The sequence below is a fragment of the Notamacropus eugenii genome, chromosome 7 (assembly GCF_028372415.1).
Source record: "Notamacropus eugenii isolate mMacEug1 chromosome 7, mMacEug1.pri_v2, whole genome shotgun sequence".
Taxonomy (NCBI): domain Eukaryota; kingdom Metazoa; phylum Chordata; class Mammalia; order Diprotodontia; family Macropodidae; genus Notamacropus; species Notamacropus eugenii.
This window is the reverse complement of record NC_092878.1, coordinates 44,063,264-44,072,011: the sequence shown is the minus strand read 5'-3', so window position 1 is coordinate 44,072,011 and position 8,748 is coordinate 44,063,264. Positions and strand designations below refer to the sequence as shown.

Genomic DNA, 8,748 nt, shown 5'->3' with positions numbered 1-8,748 from the left:
ATTAAGAAGAGATTCAGACTGATTTATTGTCAAGAGGGATATGGGCAGTGGCCCAAATAGTTGAACTCTGAAGACTTTGAGGTTGATTGATCTAGCTTATCAGTAGAGCAACATGGGATATGTGGGGGATCTTTATGGAAATCCAAATATTTTAGTTGACCAATGTAATTACATGAAGTTTTTACCTCTTGTGTTACTTTTTTCTTATGGATTCTATCTACTTCCAATAGTTTTTGTGCACTAGATTTTGATGTGAAGTTGGAGCAACTTTTGGAATATAATCGCTCTGCCAAGTTGCAGGTCATATTTCTCCCCTCCCTTTTTTGAAAATAAGGAAAGTAAACCATATTCTCTGTGGTCTTCATTTTCCTCATCTCTTAAATAAATACGGACTAGGGGATTTTCAAGTTACAATTTCAATTCTGTAATTATTTGGCATGTATATTAAAAAAGATCACCAAATTCCCCATTGAATCTAAGATCATAAAGGTATAAAGGTAAAGAAGCAATGCTTTGGAAGACAGGGTTTATTTATTTATAGCACTGGTTATAATTACTATTGAAGAGAACTCTCTAGGAAATAAAAACACTCTGGGAATACAATCCCTAGTTTGACCTGCTTTTCCATGGATTGTCTTCTTGAGTAATCTCATGAGCATGATTTTTTCCACAAGTCATAATCATTTGGAAATAATTAAGACCTGTGAAAAATGATGGATTTCATAGTTATTAACTAATTGAAAATGAAGAATGATGGTCTCTATCATTTATGTCTACTTTCTTTTCCTTTAAGAAATAGTGGAATTCCTCATTTTCAACTTTAGTCGCCTCATCAACTTATTATAGTTAGATATAATGTGAAACAATCATAAACCAATTCAATAGAATCAAGTTGTCATCTGTTAAAGCTATTTTCATAAAATTAATTTCAGCTAAGTACAGGATACGTAATGAAATATGTAACTTATAAAATGTTCCTTTGGTATATTTGTATGTTTTCAAATTTGCCATACCTTTTAAATCCTAGACTTAAAACATAGTGTTTGTGGATCAATTTATGGCAACCAAAATATCTTCATATATGTATTTGTTTTATATTTTGGATATATAAATACATGAGTATTAAGGAAAACTATGGTCAAACCTTGTTAAGAAAACAATTTTTGCTACTACAATCTACCTTACTTCTACATTGAAGTGATATTGACAGAGTCACAGAGTTGCAAAGGACCTAAGAGGTCACTAGATGCAAATCCATTTCTGACTGAGAATCCTCATGGCCCGCAAACATGTCTACGTAGGGATCACTGAAACTTCCATGGGGAAAAGCTATGTGGAAAAACTTAATATGACATAATCCAACACATTTCAATTTTTGGATAGCTTCAACTATAGCACCATTACATTTCACCTCATTTTTTTTTTTTTTTTGTATATTCCACCCACCATTTCTAATTTATCTTTTGGAGCCAAGAAGAACAAGTCTGATCATGAATGGCCATGAAACTGTCGAAATCAAATGTGTGGTTGACACTAGTTGGGAAATAAATGAATGAAGGAAGGAATTAAAAATAAAATGAACAAATAGTTGAGCACAGAAATATACAAATAAATGATCAAGGTACATTAATCTCAAGCCACTTTTAAAAATGTAAGAAAACTTATGTGCATCTTTTATGCTGCTTAAATTTCCTCCTTTGCCCTCTCTTCTCCTTCTCCTAAACAAAATAAGTAGCCACAATTGGTGGCTAATATTATTTTGTTTTCCTTTTGGGACTAGTGCTAACTGGCATCAGTACTATTAACTGGCTCCAGTACTATTAATGGAATAGGAAAAGAAATAGCTCTTTTGTTCATTTTTACTTGGGATGGGATTTTGAATTTAGCCTTTGCCAGTAAAAAGGTGTTTAGAAACTTGTGAACAAAGGCAGCCTTTTTTTTTCCTTCTAGGCAGGGAGATGATGACAACAAGGTTGTGAGACATGTGGTGTTGCCTTTAATAATAGCTTTCCAAAGGATGGACAGATGTAATGGACAGATGGGTGGACTAACTGAACTAAGTGTATTATTAGCTGTTCAGACATTTGTTGAACGTCAGCCAAAATGACTGAAACATGGCAATCGAGTGCTCTGAAACACATTCCCATGGGATAAAAACCTCAGTGCATAAGATAAAATTGTGGCATTTTTATCCTAAGCCTCCTCAATTGAAAGAAAGGTAGAATTCATAGCATTTATACCAAAGTGATGTTTTAGTTAAATTCCAAATGGGGCATTAAAGTTGCTTTTCCACCAACATTTAAAAAAAAAAAAAAAGAAACCACCACATCTTGTCTTTCTCCCTCTCCGTAACTGGAAAACTAAAAATTAGTTGTTGGTATTTTCATTGTTTTCAAAGCAAAGACAATAAATCAGAATGTTTGGCCATAATGTGACATTTAGTGGGGGAGGAACAGGAAATCAAATTCTAGCACCTAGTGATAAAGCAATAAGGCAGATCAAGCTTCAAGTCTGCATTAAGCACATGCTAATTGGAAATAAACTTTAAGTTACCCAGAAGAAGGTCAGGTTATGTGATCCAAAACGTAATGGTGAATAACACTGGAGAAAACAATCTGCTTTCTAACATGACAAGGATTATTTGCAGTTAATAATGGGAGGAGGGGAGAAGGCCAGGCATTTCTATTATCCTTGGTTTCACCTAGACAAAAAAAAGAACCATTCCTGTTGCCTGTGAGTTCCTCACTTTCTTTCTGGTCATTACAGCTTAGTTATATCTTCGTGATGAAATCTGTCATTACTGACTTTATTGACATTAAAACTGATTTATGTGTGTGCCTGGAGAATAAAGACTGCTTTATGTGACCTGCATGCATTCACTGCTGCTCCAGTACTTGAGATGGTGAGTGCAGCCCTCACTTAATTGTCTTTTACTGGTTCACTTACCTTCTAATCTCAGTTGATGCAGGCTAGGGGGAGTTGCTGCTGCAGGATGTTGAAGGTGAAGAAATATAAATAAATTTGATTTTGCAAGGAGTACCACGGGAACTGGGTCATGGTCACCATTAATAACTATGAAAGACAGGATTTGAATACACATCCCTCTAAACTCCAGGTCCAACTTTTTTTCCATTAAACCATTCTATTTTTTTTTATGAAATGTGCCATACTGTTATCCATTATAAACTTGAGAAGACTAGTTAAGGATAAATGAACTGTCCCCAGAGTAATGATTTCCTGAACGTGTTGTTTAGACCTGTGACCAAAAATATTTCATTTGTGTCTGTATACACACACATATATGTATATGTATGTGTATAGTTTGCAAAAAAATTTACTTTTCTGTTCTTAGCAACTGTCATATTGTGACATATGAGAACTATAACATGATCTCATAATTATGTTGTACAGTCTGGCTGGAGGAAGTCAAATATTGAATGTGACATCTGTCTAAGGTAGCAAAGTTTTTTTTTTTTCTGCTAAAGCAAGCAATGTCTTACGCCAAACACACTTTCTTACCTACAATATGTTCACTAATGCCAAGTCAGGGAGTAAAACAGGGGCCATTGTCACTTCCCCAAGATTTAGCCCTACTTTATAGAATATTGCTCCTCTTTAAAATAATCCTTACCTTAATCACTTTGCTAAGGAAATGGCAGCAGACTTTCATTCCTGATGGTTCTGTCTTCAGAGTAATCCAAACGATCTATTTCTGAGCAGGAGAAATGGAAAATGAGACCCTAAAATAAAGTCTCTTGAGGTGATCCAGAAAGTCTGTCAAGTATATTAGTGCATAGAAGGCAGAACACTGGAAAATATAATTTTATATATTTACATATATGTGTGTGTGTGTGTATATATAAGTATACTTATTTCCTTATTTATGTATTTTCGGTTTCCAACATTCACTTCCACAAGATTTTGAATTCCAAATTTTCTCTCCATCTCTCTCCTCCCCTCACCCCAGGACAGCATGCACTCCAACCACCCCTTTCCCCTATCTCCCCCTGCTTCTATCACCCTCTTTCCCCCTTCTTCCTCCCCTCTGTTTCTATACTCCATTGCCTGTAGAACTTACTTCCAAGTTGTATGCAAAAACAATTTTTAACATCCATGTTTAAAGCTTTGAGTTCCACATTCTCTCCCTTCCTCCCTCCCCATCCACCCTCATTGAGAAAACAAGCAATTCAATATAGGTCATACACGTGTAGACATGCAAAGCACTTCCATAACAGTCATGTCGTAAAACACTAACCACATTTCCCTCTATCCTGTCCTACCCTCCATTTATCCCATTCTCTCCCTTGACCTGTCCCCCACAACAGTGTTTGCTTCAAATTACCTCTTCCCCCCAATCTGCCATCCCTTCTATTATCCTTCCTCTCCTTTCTTCTTTCCCCCTTCCTTCCTGCAGGGTAAGATAGGTTTCCATACCCAACTGAATGTGTGTTATTCTCTCCTTGAGCCAAATCTGATAAGAGTAAGGCACACTTATTCCTTTCACCTTCACCTTCTTCCCCTCCGCTGTAAAAGCTCTTTCTTTTCCTCTTTTATATGAGATGCTTTAGTACATTTTACCTCTCCCTTTCCCTTTCCATTCCTCTCAACACTTAATTTTATTTTTTAGGTATTCTCCCTTCATATTCAGCTCACTCTGTGCCCTCTGTCTATATCTATATCTATAGATACACACACATACACATACACATACACACATACATACACACATATACAGGCAACATATAGACATATATTTATACACACATACATATACCTATACATATATAATATACACATACAACACACACACACACACACACACACACACACACACACGCATATTCCCTCTAACTACCCTAATACTTAGAAAGGTCTCATGAGCTGCAGATATCATCTTTCCATGTAGAAATATAAACAGTTCAGTTTTAAGGAGTTCCTTATGGTTTCTCTTTCCTATTTACCTTTTCATGTTTCTCTTGATTCCTGTACTTGAAACTCAGATTTTCTATTCAGCTCTGATCTTTTCAACAGGAATGCTTGGAAGTCCTCTATTTCATTGAAATTCCATTTTTCACCCTGAAGGCTTATACTCAGTTTTGATGGCAGGTAATTTGACCTCCCACATATCATATCCCAAGGCATCTGATTTCTTATTGTAAAAGTTGCTATATCCTATGTTATCTTGGTCATGTTTTCACAATAATTGAATTGTTTCTTTCTGGCAGCTTGTAGTATTTTCTCCTTGACCTGGAAACTCTGGAATTTGACTACAATATTCCTAGGAATTTTCCTTTTGGAATCTCTTTCAGGAGGTGATCAGAGTATTCTTTCTATTTCTATTTTATCCTCTGGTTCTAGAATATCAGGGCAGTTTTCCTTGATAATTTCTTGAAAGATGATGTCTAGGTTCCTTTTTTTTTTTTTTGATCATGGTTTTCAGGTAGATCAACAATGTTTAAGTTGTCACTCATGGATCTGTTTTCCATGTCAGTTGTTTTTCCAAGGAGATATTGCACATTGTCCTTTATTTTTTCAATCTTTTCGTTCTGTTTTATAATTTCTTGATTTCTCATAAAGTCATTAGTTTCCATTTGCTCCACTCTAGCTTTGAAGGAATTATTTTTTTCAATGATGTTTTGGACTTCCTTTTACATTTGACCAATTCTACTTTTTAAGGCATTCTTCTTCTTATTGGTGTTTTGGATCTTTTGTGCCATTTCGGATAGTATACTTTTTATGGTGTTATTTTTTTCAGCATTTTGGGGGGTTTCTTCAGCAAACTTTTGACCCCATTTTCATGATTTTCTTGCATCATTCTCATTTTTCTTTCCAATTTTTCCTCTGCTTCTCTTACTTGATTTTCAAAATTGTTTTTGAGCTCTTCCATAGCCAGAGACCATTTCATATTTTTTGGAGGCTTTGGATGTAGTAGCCTTGAGCTTACTGCCTTCTTCCAGTTGTATGCTTTGATCTTCCTCATTGTAAGAAAATACTTTTTCACCAGGAAAGTAACCTTCTATAGTCTTACATTTTTCCCCTTTTTGGTCATTTTTCACAACCAGTTACTTGACCTCTGAAATCCTTGCTAAGTATAGGGTGCACTGCCCCAAGTTTCAGGAGCTTTGTTAAACTGCTTTCAGAGATATTTCCAGGGACCTCTAAATTCTCAGCTACTCCAAAGTGTTATGATCAAAGCAGAGGTGGTTACTTCTCTTCTAGCCTGCACTCTGGTCTGTAATGGAACCACAAGCACTCTTTTATGCCCTGGATATGCAAGTAGGATTCCCTCTCCACATCCACCACCAGTTCCACCACCACCTTCACCAGGCCAACATTCTCCATTGCCCTAGGACTACCATCTAGGACTGTGATCCAGATCAGCAGCATGATTCTCTCTCTTTTTATAGGCTGAGAGCTCCAGAAAAAGATGCAGCTGTGACAGTGGCTGCTGCCACCCAGGGGCTGGGGCTGGGCCAGAATACATTCCATTCTCACCCAGTTGAGACAATTGACCTTTGAAGCTGTCCTTGGCATCTGTGGTTTTAGAAGTCTGAAAACCATGGCTCAGTGATTCAGTGCTCTGAGGCCTGCTCCAGCCCTATCTGTGCAAGCATAGCCCATGCTGGCCTGTGCTCAGCTCTGAACCCAGTGCAATAGACCCATGCTGTCATTCTTCCAGATTGTCTTGGGCTGGAAATCTGCTTAACTCTTTTGTTTTGTGTTTTCTGCTGTTCTAGAATTTGTTCAGTCATTTTTACAGGTATTTTGAGGGATTTGAGTCGAGAGCACTGAAAACTTCCAAAACCCCAGAGCTAGCAAAGAAAATTACAATGCAAAAATACCTGAAGCTTGAGACAGAGTACCTGTTTTTGTAGGCCAGGAACAGAACCTGACTTTAATATAAGGTTCTAAATCAAGAAATGAGGTATAAAAAATGAGCAAAAAATAATAACAAAGAACCTGACCACCAAAAAAAAATACAGTGGAAAACTCATAATACAAACTCAGAAGAAAATGAAGCCAAAGCAGTTACAAGCAAAGCCTCAAAGAAAAAAGAAATATGAACTGGACAGAAGCCAAGAAAAAAGTGTCAGTAGTACTTTTCTCCCAATAGTAAGTTATTATTATCTACTTTAAAGCAAATAAACCCCATTAAATATTTAACTATTTTCAAACATTTTTACCACTTTCTTTTAGTACCTCAATTCATAATTGAACAATGTTTGGATTGGAAGAAAAGTGTTTCTCTAATAGCATTTCTGATGCAATGGTTTACTAAATTTCACAATATGAGAAAATTTGGAAGCATTGTGATAATATATAATGTGATAATAAATAAAGTATAATATAAAGTGATAATATATACAATTTTAGGAATTTAGGACTTTCACACATGACATGAAAACTTATTACCAGTCAGATGACATCAATTTAGTCAAATTCATTTCCAAATTATATTACATAGAAAATCATTCATCTTATTAACTTTGGTATTTTATACCAATCATATCTAAAATGCAGCATAGATTTGTCCAGTATGGAATAACTACATTCAATTAAAGAAATGATAATATTAAGAACAGTTAACAGTTATGTAGCTTATACTATATTCCAGCTGATTTCTACTATTATTATCACTCTAAAGATTAGGAAACTGAACTAATCAGAGATGAAATAACTTGCATAAAGTTACACATCTAATCAATTTCTGAGGCCAGATTTGAACTCAGGTTTTCTGATCCATATAGTTAATGCCAAATAGCAAATATATCTGATTTACCACAGTTATCATAACAAGAGAACATATCTTACTGTAAATGATACCACATCTTACTGTAAATGATACCACATAATTTAGTTTTAGAACAAAATTTCAATCAGATCAATTTTGCTTTTATAATCATATGGTCCTCCAAGAGTCATTTACTGAAAACATTTTAAGTAACAGGGAATACTTCTTTCAGTTAGTCTCCTACCAAAGATTTAAAGTGGTAGTATCATATCCTTCACTTCCTCTTTTATGGTTATTAAGTTTTTATATTCTTCATATAACAACTAAAATATACTCAGTCTTTCAAAGACAGAACTTCAGCAACCTATCCTTATTCAGTGTTGTAGTTACATTTCTATATTTTCCATATCATAAACAGCAATCAAAAAAAGTTTCTCTTTTTTCTCTTACCTGAATGAGATCAGGTATTTCCTTTCTCAAATATTTCCAAAACTGCAAAACCCTTTACATTTCAAACCCTGTATTCACACTGTCAGTGCAAGCAGACTACCAATCCTTACCCTTCTATCAATCTCTTCTTATCCCTACTTGCATAAACTTTCTCTCTTCTTTTCTCTCCCAGTTTTATCCCAGACTACCTGTAGAACAAATTCATTGAATTTCTATTTTGCAAATTAGTACAAATTTTATTATAGATTACCCATTGTAACAGCAAGCAAAGTAGGATCTTTGTTGTTTTACTGGATTGAGTTTTCAGCAGTCACAAGATCTGAGTTTCTTCTTACAAGATATCTAGATAGAATGAAGTAGACAAAAAAAAGGAAGTTGAGTTTTCATGTTTTGATGCCTCAAATAAACAAAAAAACCCAAAACAATCTATTTCATGGTAACATAAAGGAGTTATGAAGCAGAGGAGTTACAGTCAGACTTTAGATGTTAAAGCAATATTAAAGACTAATAATGTCATCTCGTAAAATCACCAAAAAGAGAATACTCAGCAATATTGTAACCAAATT

At 35.1% G+C, this 8,748-nt stretch overlaps 1 long non-coding RNA gene across 1 annotated transcript; it reads right to left on the bottom strand.

Moving 5' to 3' along the window:
* Positions 1-470: 470 nt before the first annotated feature.
* LOC140514407 (uncharacterized) lies at positions 471-8,527 on the bottom strand. Its single transcript, XR_011970591.1, has 3 exons — positions 8,433-8,527; positions 3,632-3,712; positions 471-701 (listed from the first exon to the last, which is right to left on the bottom strand). It is a non-coding gene; the product is annotated as an uncharacterized lncRNA (long non-coding RNA).
* Positions 8,528-8,748: the final 221 nt, after the last annotated feature.